The sequence below is a fragment of the Solanum pennellii genome, chromosome 2 (assembly GCF_001406875.1).
Source record: "Solanum pennellii chromosome 2, SPENNV200".
NCBI lineage: Eukaryota > Viridiplantae > Streptophyta > Magnoliopsida > Solanales > Solanaceae > Solanum > Solanum pennellii.
The window spans coordinates 34,652,794-34,662,747 of record NC_028638.1 but is presented as its reverse complement, the minus strand read 5'-3'; the positions used below and the strand labels follow the sequence as shown (position 1 = coordinate 34,662,747).

The 9,954-nt window shown below is 27.5% G+C and overlaps 1 non-coding gene across 1 annotated transcript; it reads right to left on the bottom strand.

Moving 5' to 3' along the window:
* Window positions 1-4,558: 4,558 nt before the first annotated feature.
* On the bottom strand, window positions 4,559-4,630 carry TRNAK-UUU. The gene has a single exon. It is a non-coding gene; the product is annotated as a tRNA-Lys (tRNA).
* Between the last annotated feature and the right edge of the window lie 5,324 nt (window positions 4,631-9,954).

The following is a 9,954-nucleotide window of genomic DNA, read 5'->3' as shown; positions in this document are numbered from 1 at the left end:
AGCAATAAATTATAGTAAAAGTAAGAAAGAGAGATAAATAAGGTAATACTTTAATTATGTCATATATTAAATTATATACTATTTTATAATTTCTATTGAGTTTTTAACATAAAATATATATAAGAAAAATATTTAAAAATCAAGAAAATGGATAACTTCTTTTGAGTTTTTTTAGCATAAAATATAAAGGAGAAAAATATTTAAAAATCAAGAGATATCTTATTTTTATCAAGAGAACTTATTTATTTATATTTTTAAAAAATGGAGTCTGTGAATATTAACAGAAATATTTAATATTTGCGTTTTTCTTCAAATTTATAAATTAAAAAAAAGAAAACAATTAAGAAAAAAGGAGCTTTTTGTGAATAAGAATAATTATTTATGGTTATACAGAAGAGATATAAACAATTTATTTATTTATATAGAGAGAGAGAGATTGAGAGATATACAACCCCAATTACATAAAGAATAAAGTATTTAAAGAAACTAATAATTTGAGGCATTATATACTTTAACAAAATACATATAACAAATTTGGAAAAAACTTTCTAAACAAACTTTACCAGAATGCTCATAGAAATAAAGTTGAGTCCTTTTTACAAAAAAAGAATCAGAAAAAAAGTTTATTATTATAACATATGCATTTAGATGAGAAAAATAATCACATCTTTTTAAGTTATCACGTGTCTTCAAAGCATTAAGATAATCATAGTTTCTCAATTTATAAAACAAATTAATTTAGTAAATTATAACAAAAAAAATGTAAATTAGGACTTTGACAAACAAAATATGAGATTTCTACATTAGAATTAAAATTATAATTTAAATTCTACAACGTTTAAGAAAATTAAAAGAGAATAGTAACAAAATTAAGCATGATAGTAAGGAACAAAAATAAATAATATTATTATTTCTATAATCTTTTTTTAAAAATAGAAGGTAAAAGAAAGGTTTAAGAAAAAATGATAAATTGTAGTAATGTGAGGAGAGGGACAAATAAGGTATTTGAATTTATTTTTTTTACTGATTTTATAAATCAATAAAAAAACTTTAAAGAAGAAAATTTTCTTCAACAATAATTATAAATTATGACAATAAGGAGGAGAGATCAATAAGATTTTTGATTTTTAAAAATTATAAAAATGTAGAGGGTAAAAAATCTAATTTAAGAAAAAATATTAAATTATAGCAATGATGAGAAATGATGAAAAAATAATTAATTGTAGTAATGATAAGATGAGAGATAAACAAGGTAAATGTATTTATTGTAATCATAATATAAGAAGAGTACTATAACTATATTTTAAAAAAAAACTAAATTAGATACTATTATAACTTCTTCTGAGTTGTTAATCATAAAATATAAATTAAAAAAATATTTAAGAGTCAAGAAAAAAGAGAAAAAATAATTATTATGAGTCTTCATCAAAGAGAAATTTTATTTATTTATTTGCATATTTTACGGATCAAGAGAAAAAAAGTTAAAAAAGAACTTTTTGAATAATAATAATATTTAAATCTATTTTTTCTTCAAATTTTATGAATCAAAAGAAAGAAAATAATTAAGGAAAAAGAATAATTAATTAGGATGATAAAGAGGAGAGATAAATAAGATTATTATTTTAAAAACTAAAATGTAGAAAAAATAATAAATTATAATAGTATGATTAGGAGAGATGAAAAATATTTAATAGATTGTAATAATATTAAGGAGAACGATAAATAAGATATTTTATATTCTTTTTGTGAATATTATAAATCAAAATAAAGAAAAATAAAATAAAATTTTGACAATAAAGACAAGTGATAATTTTGACCAAGGTGAGGTATTGCATCATTCTTTTATATCAATCTTCAACTATAACTCAAAAATTTAATCAAAATAAAATTTATTTTCATATGATTATATTTAAATTTATTTTCATAATTATACGTGAATGTTTCTTGTGAAATTATCTCTTTTTATTTCTTTTTAAAAGTCAAACACTTCTGATAATATATTTAATATTATATATATTTTGTAATTTTAAATTACGGTTATAACCAATAACAAAAAAATTATACAACGTTGTTATTGTTACATTATTTAATTTATAATTTAATAATAACTAAAATTTGAAATTCAATCTATTTGAGTATAAAAATTATAAACGATCCTTAAAATATTTTTAATATTCAAATATTAAAAATATTTGATTAATACTAAGTAATGAGTATATATTTTAGGGTGTTCATGTATTAGTTTTACATAGAAAGAGGTGCAATCATTGATTTGAGAATGCAAGAAATATATTTGAAATGAAACATATTATCAGAGTATTCAATTTAATTAACTTTTGAATTTTATTATTTTATACACATAATATGTGAAGATGTTTATTATCTATCAAATATTTTTACGTAGTTTATATGAATCTTTTATCTTTATATTTCATATAAAAGATATAGATTAAAATATAGTAAACGAGTTAATAATTTTAAAAAAAAAACATATTCTCATTCGAGGTAGAATATATTGAAACTTAATAATAGCGTAACATTTTGGATAACATTCTCAAAAAACAAATTTGACAAATGATAACAATTATCTTTGATATAGGTGCAACTAAAGATTCTAAAATACCAATAGATGTGATTCATGCAATAATCATACAAATTTAAATTGTATATTTGAAAAAGGAACAAAAACGGTTGAAAAATGAAATATTCAAAGGAGTTTTATCATATCAATATGAAAAAGGATAATAAGACGTGTAGATGTATTTTATTAGTATTTTTCAGTTATTTATAATATAATTCGTATATACTCAAGAAAAAAAGTATATCGGAGTATATGTTGTAATATAAAGATTCAAACTCATTGATATTCCAATAAAATGTAGAAAGTGACATATTAGCTACATGTCCAAATAAAAAAATTACTAAGAAAATATATATTGACATTTGACATATTGATTAATAATGTACTATCCCTCATTTAATAGATTATAGATGTTAAATTTGTTAAGTTTTATTTCAATCGTCATCTCAAAACGATCTTCATAATTAATATATAAGTAAAAAAAATAAAGTGATAATATTACTTTTGGAAATAAAGAAAGCTATATAATTGATTGAAAAAAGTAATCCTTTAATATTCATTTTAAGACCGCGCGAAGCGCGGCCAAATTCCCTAGTTAGAATGATAAACAAAAATTCATTTGCGTTACTTCTTTATATTTTTCCTTTATCTACATTTTCCAAGTAGGAAACTAAAGTTATTTGCAAATTAAATACACGGAACATGCAATAACGTCTTTTTTGGTTTGAACCAAATCATTTGTAAATTGTGTGTTTGCTGGTAATCTATCAAGAAAATAACAATTTCTAGCCTATTCAACATAGTAATGATATTTAGCCGGGCGGCTCAATTATATCAGTGGCTTAAAGTCAAATTTAGCCAATCTTTATTTTTTTTATTTTTTTAGAGTTATCAAATTTCTAATAATTCTTTCCTCTTAAATGAAAATTTTATAGTTTCTATAAATAATAGTCATTTGTTAAAAAAAAATATCTATAACCTATTATTGCTTTTAAAGAAAATGAGGCCCCGCAAATTAAAGGGCCTAAGGCTACCACAATTTTTTTAGGCTTGTAGAGCCGTCCCGACAGTTGGATAAAACAATATATTTCCTTGTATCTTCTTGAAGATTGAAGTTGCAAGATTAAATTCATGATAGCTATTTTATTTATATGTCATCTAGCAAAAACGAATGCTTTATTCTTCTACGATAATATGAATAGTAAGAAATGGGACATCAATTTAGCAAGTTTCTGCTATAATTCATTTCACCAAACTTTTTGCAAGAATATGAATTTGATGTTACTGATTGATATTTGATTGAAAGGTCTAAAATTTTAGTTGTTTTTCCTCAAACCTCACTCATCATGTCCTTTTTGACTACAATGTCATGTATTTAGTTGACTAAATTAATAAAATGGAGAAGATATGGGCTTGTTGATTTTCTTTTTCTAATATAAGCAATGTTGAAAATCTAAATTAGGGAATGTGAAATGATTTAATAAATGAGATGCATATATCCAAACATTAGGTACTTTTACTAAACAGACAACAATGACTTTATCACAACTCACAAGTAGGGTGGCTTTCCATTTAGTAATTGTTGTATATAGCCAAACTCCCAACAACTAAATTTATGTAGAATTTGGATTTGCCACCACCCTTTACAAATTGCCCANAAAAAAAAAAAAAAAAAAAAAAAAAAAAAAAAAGGGGGGGGGGGGGATGCAAAAAAGAAAACAAAGAAAGAAAGAATAAAAAAGGGGGAAAATGCAGAAAAGAAAACAATTAGGGTAAAATAGATTAGGGGGAAAATGCAAAAAGGAAAACAGATATAGTACGGAGAGGTTTCTTTTGTATCAAGAGTGTGTTGGGGAGGTCAGGGGAGATGGATTGGATCGAAAAAAAAAAAAGGAGAAAAAAATGAAAAAAGGAAAACAAATAGAGTAATAAAAGAAAAAGGGGAAAAAATTAAAAAAAAAACAAAAAAAAATATATCGCCGTCTGTGGGGATCGAACCCACGACCACGTGGTTAAAAGCCACGCGCTCTACCACTGAGCTAAGACGGCTTTGGTTACTAAGTTTTAATACATTTTATTTAACATTTTTACTGTGAAATTTCGTATTTTTCGTTGTGCAAAACAAGGAGGAGAAATTATTAGGATTCCTAAATAATGTGAATTAATGTATCTTTGGATTGATTTATTTTAGGTGTTTTTAAGTTAAAATAATTTTTAATCAGTTTTGAAGTGTTTATGTAAAATTAAAGAAATACTTAAAAAAAAACTTATTTTTAAGACAAATTAACAAAAATAAGTCAAAAATCAATTCAAACAGACTCTTATATTTTACTATCGTCTGACTAGAAAACATCTGATGATATTTATTCATTTTGTTAGGAATTTTCTAATTTCAAATTTGTCAGATAAGCGTAATGTAACTTCCACTTGAGCAGCATACTAGACTTAGTATTGGTCTATATTCTTTATGGCAAATTACATAAATCTCACTAGTTTAGGTTTTAATTGCAAAGATTCTCGATAGTTTTAAATATTACTTTCTCAACTATAATTCCTGCTTAGGATACATGAGTCTGAATCCGCGAGATACATGTGTCTCTCGAATTTTAAAATCAAAATACATTTTTTTATTTGTTTAAATAAATTAGTGGTAATTAATTTCCTTAATTAGAGGAGTAATTGAGATACAAGTATCTATCATATTTTTTGCGAGTTTGAATTCACGAGAGAAGGTATCTATCGAATTTTAAAATCAAGATACATATTCTATTTGTTTAAATTAATTAGTTGTAATTGATTTCCTTGATTAGAGGAGTAATTGAGTTACATGTATCTACCATATTTCGTGCTTAGGATACATGAATCTGAATTCGTAAGATACAGATATCTACTGAATTTTAAAATTAAGATACATATTCTATGTTTAAATTAATTAGTTGTAACTGATGCTTTTAATTAGAGAAGTAATTGAGATTCATGTATCATTACTCATAAGATACATGTATCCATCGATTTTAAAAGTCAATATACATCATTTATAACTTTGAATTAAAGAGCTGAAACTTATTTCCCTAATGAAAGGATTAATTGATGAATAATTAATAACTTGAACGTATTTACATAATCCTTGCTTATTAACTCTAACAACTTTTCCCAAAATAACAAAATTATAAATCACAGTACTTCTATAATTGTAACTTCATCTTCTTCATCAATTTACTTCATTTGTGTTTTAAAGGTTCGACTTGAATGTTGACAGATGAATATCATGTAATAACAAAAACCTAATTTGTATAAAATGAAACTTTACAGCAATATAAAATTCTATTTCCAATACACGAACATGATATTAATCAAGATATATGAAAATAATGAAAAAAAATAGAGAATTTGTTGATGTTGAGGTATGTTACTAACCTGTATTTACAAGGTTAGCGAAAAACAGAAACAAAAATAAGCTGAAATAGACAAAATACTAAATAATTCGAGTCCACAGAAATTACTGTGTCTCCTTAAGAAATTTAATCCCCTCACCGTACCCGAGATTATGGATTAATTTCTCACAAGATAAAACGAATTAATCCTGTTAAGAAAATAGTGGTACCTCAAACTTCTTTAACTTCAGCAAACTTAAAAACAACACAGACTCAGTCAATCGACACTTTGATTTTGAGAGAAAAGAATGTATGCAGAGAAGGAAAATTTTCAGCGTTTGAAAAAACGAAAAATTACTTCCTTTTATAGCCATTTTCAGCAAACGTGTCTGTTCGGAGAAATCTGTTCAGACCCTTTTATCCAGAAAGTTGTCTTTTGAAAAAAATAACAACTTTTGGAAAATGTGTCTGTTAGGAAAATAACGTCTTTTCAGAAAGTAACGACTTTTCGAAAAGAGTAACAACTTTTCAAAATGTTACCGTTACACGCGAATTAATCTGTTAATTAACTAATTAACTAACGTTACGAATTAATTAATAAGAGATAATATTAACAAGATTTATTTGATTAACAAAAATTAATTAAATAAATTTTATCCAAAAAAATTATCAATCAATCACATTATTTACCAAATTCAAATTCAAATTCGAAGCTGAAGCCGAGGCCGAGGTCGAGCGATGACAACGGCGCGAGGGGGCACCTTCTTCTTAGCTCTTAAGAAGTAAAGGAAGTGTTTCCTTATATAAGGACAACAATTTCTCTTTTCTTTTGTCGATATGGGAGAAATGACTTTTCATTTGCACTTTGCAAAAGACTTTTCATTTTCCCTCCAAATTAGTTCCTTCACTTTTCATATTGTCTCTTTTCTTTTCCCTTTCACACTTTGCTAAACCCAACAATCCCCCAAATGAATGGGGAATGACTATTGCTAAAACATATGCATGAAAAACTTGTGTGTCTTGTAAGTAAGGGTTAATCGAATCTGGATAAGTAGGTTTCCCTTTAAACTTTCTGTAGTGAACATATATCGGATATACTCGATCAATCGGTAGATTTGATATCTTTGAACCGTCGAGCTTTGGTGTGTACCTAGACAACATAAGTCACACAATCAACCTTTGAACTATTCTTAGTTCTCATTGTTTTGTTCGTTTCGGCCATGAACACATTGTGGATAGTAAGTGCTTAGAGAACTGGCCTTACCAGATTCTCCTTGAAGCAGCTTACATTTCACATTCACATAGGTGATTTCTAAATGTGTTATCCCATAGATACACCATTTGATATACTCTGTATCAAACTTAGAAACCATTAAAAAGTCATTATGTCTTTATCCTGGTTACTGAACATTGTCACATCATGAGAATGGATCATAAAATAATTTTTTGACAATGTTGAACCGTCATCAATGACTTTGATCTCCTTGAACCTAGATCTTAGAATCTCCAGTATTCTAGGTAGAGTTACCGTCACGATGACTTGTTCTCGGCCATAGTCACATTCCCGTCGATGATTTCTCAACTCCCTCTCTAGTTAGGCCTTTTGTAAATGGATCCGACACATTATCCTTTGACTTCACATAGTCAATTGTAATAATTCTACTAGAGAGTAGTTGTCTGACAAAATTATGTCTTTGTCTTATGTGACGAGACTTGCCGTTATATATAACGCTTCAAGCCCTTCCTATTGCAACTTGACTATCATAGTGTATGCAAATAGGGGCCATTGGTTTGGGACAAAATGGAATATCTTCTAAGATATTCCGGAGCCATTCATCTTTTTCACCTGTCTTGTCTAAAGCGATGAATTCAGAATCCATTGTAGAGCGAGATATACATGTTTGTTTGGATGATTTCAAGATATTTCTCCTCCACCAATAGTAAAAACGTATCCACTCGTTGACCCAGTAATCCAATTTGCATAACTATATCATTCAAGAACTGCTGGATATTTGTTGTAATGCAAAACATAGTTTTGAGTGTCATCTAAGTATCCCAAAACTCTCTTCATTGCCAAACAATGATTTTGATTTGGATTACTTGTGTATCAATTCAGTTTACTGATAGTGCAAGCTATGTCTGGTCGTGTACAATTCATGACATACATCAAGCTTCCCAACATTCTAGCACAGTCCAATTGAGACTGACTTTCACCTTTATTCTTTGCAAGATGAAGATTCACATCAATTGGAGTCTTTGCCCTTTTGAAATTCAAATATTTGAATTTTTCAAGTACCTTTTGAATATAAGAATTTGAGACAATGCTATACTGTTAAGAGTTTTGATAATTTTAATTCCCAATATCACATCAGCAACTCCTAAATCTTTCATATCAAACTTACTAGCGAGCATACGCTTAGTAACTTTTATATTAGCAATGTCCTTGCTCATTATAAGCATGTCATCCATATATATGCATACAATGACTTCCTGATTTGGAGTATCTTTAATGTAAACACATATATCACATTCATTGATCTTAAATCCATTTGACAACATGGTTGATCAAACTTTGCATGCCATTGTTTTGGTAATTGTTTTAGTCCATAAAGTGAATTAATAAGTTTGCACACTTTCTTTTTTTTACCAGGAACTACAAAATCCTCAGGCCGTTCTACGTAAATTTTTTCTTCCAACTCTCCATTTAAGAAGGCAGTTTTCACATTCATTTGATGTATTTCAAAATCGTATATTGCAACTAGGGAAATTAATATCCGAATTAATGTAATCCTAATCACTGGCGGGTATGTATCAAAATAATCAAGACCTTCTTTTTGTCTAAAGCCTTTGGCAACAAATCTTACTTTATATTTGTCAATAGTTCTATCATCTTTCATCTTCCTTTTAACGATCCATTTTGAACCCAAGGGTTTGTTGCCTGGAGGAAGATCAACCAACTCCCAAGTATGATTGCTTAGGATTGATTCAATTTCACTATTGACAGCCTCCTTCCAAGAGGTTGAGTCGCTAAATAACATTGCTTCCTTGAATGTTTGAGGCTCACTTTCAAGAAGAAATATTACAAAATCAAATCCAAATGAAGTAGATGTCCTTTGACGTTTATTGCGTCTTGAACTCTCTTCATTGGGTTCATTCTCTTTTGGTTCTTCTCTGGGTTGTTTAGACCCCACTAGATGACTCAAGTCTAGTTTTATATGGATAGATATGTTCAAAAAATTCAGCATTATCTGATTCCATTACCGTATTATCAAGAATAATCGAATTTTTGGACTTATGAACCAAAAATTGACATGTCTTACTGTTTGTGGCATATCCAATGAATACATAATCCACATTAGGCGCTATTTTTACCCTCTTATGTATAGAAACTTGGACTTTGGCTACACACCTCCACACTTTGAAATATTTCAAGTTGGATTTTCTACCTTTCCATTTCTCATATGGAATTCATGTGTCTTTGAGTGAGGTACTCTATTGAGTATTCGATTTGTTGTAAGGATAGATTCTCCTCACAAGTTCTGTGGTAAACCTAAACTTATAAGTAATGCATTCATCATTTCTTTTAATGTTTGGTTTTTCCTTTCTGCAATCCCATTAGATTGAGGAGTGTATGGAGCAGTAGTTTGATGGATTATTCCATTTTCTAAATATATTTATGCAAATGGAGATTCATATTCTCCGCCTCTATCACTTCTGATCATTTTGATCTTTTTATCCAACTGATTTTCAACTTCAGTTTTATATTGCCTAAATGCATCTATTGCTTCATCCTCACTATTTATCAAATAGACATAACAATATCTAGTGCAATCATCAATAAAAATTATGAAATTCTTTTTCCCACCACGTGATGGTGTTGACTTCATGTCACAAATATCAGTGTGAATCAATTCTAAAGGATTTGAATTCCTTTCAACAGATTTATAGGGATGCTTAACATACTTAGATTCAACGCAAATTTGATATTTTGATTTATTG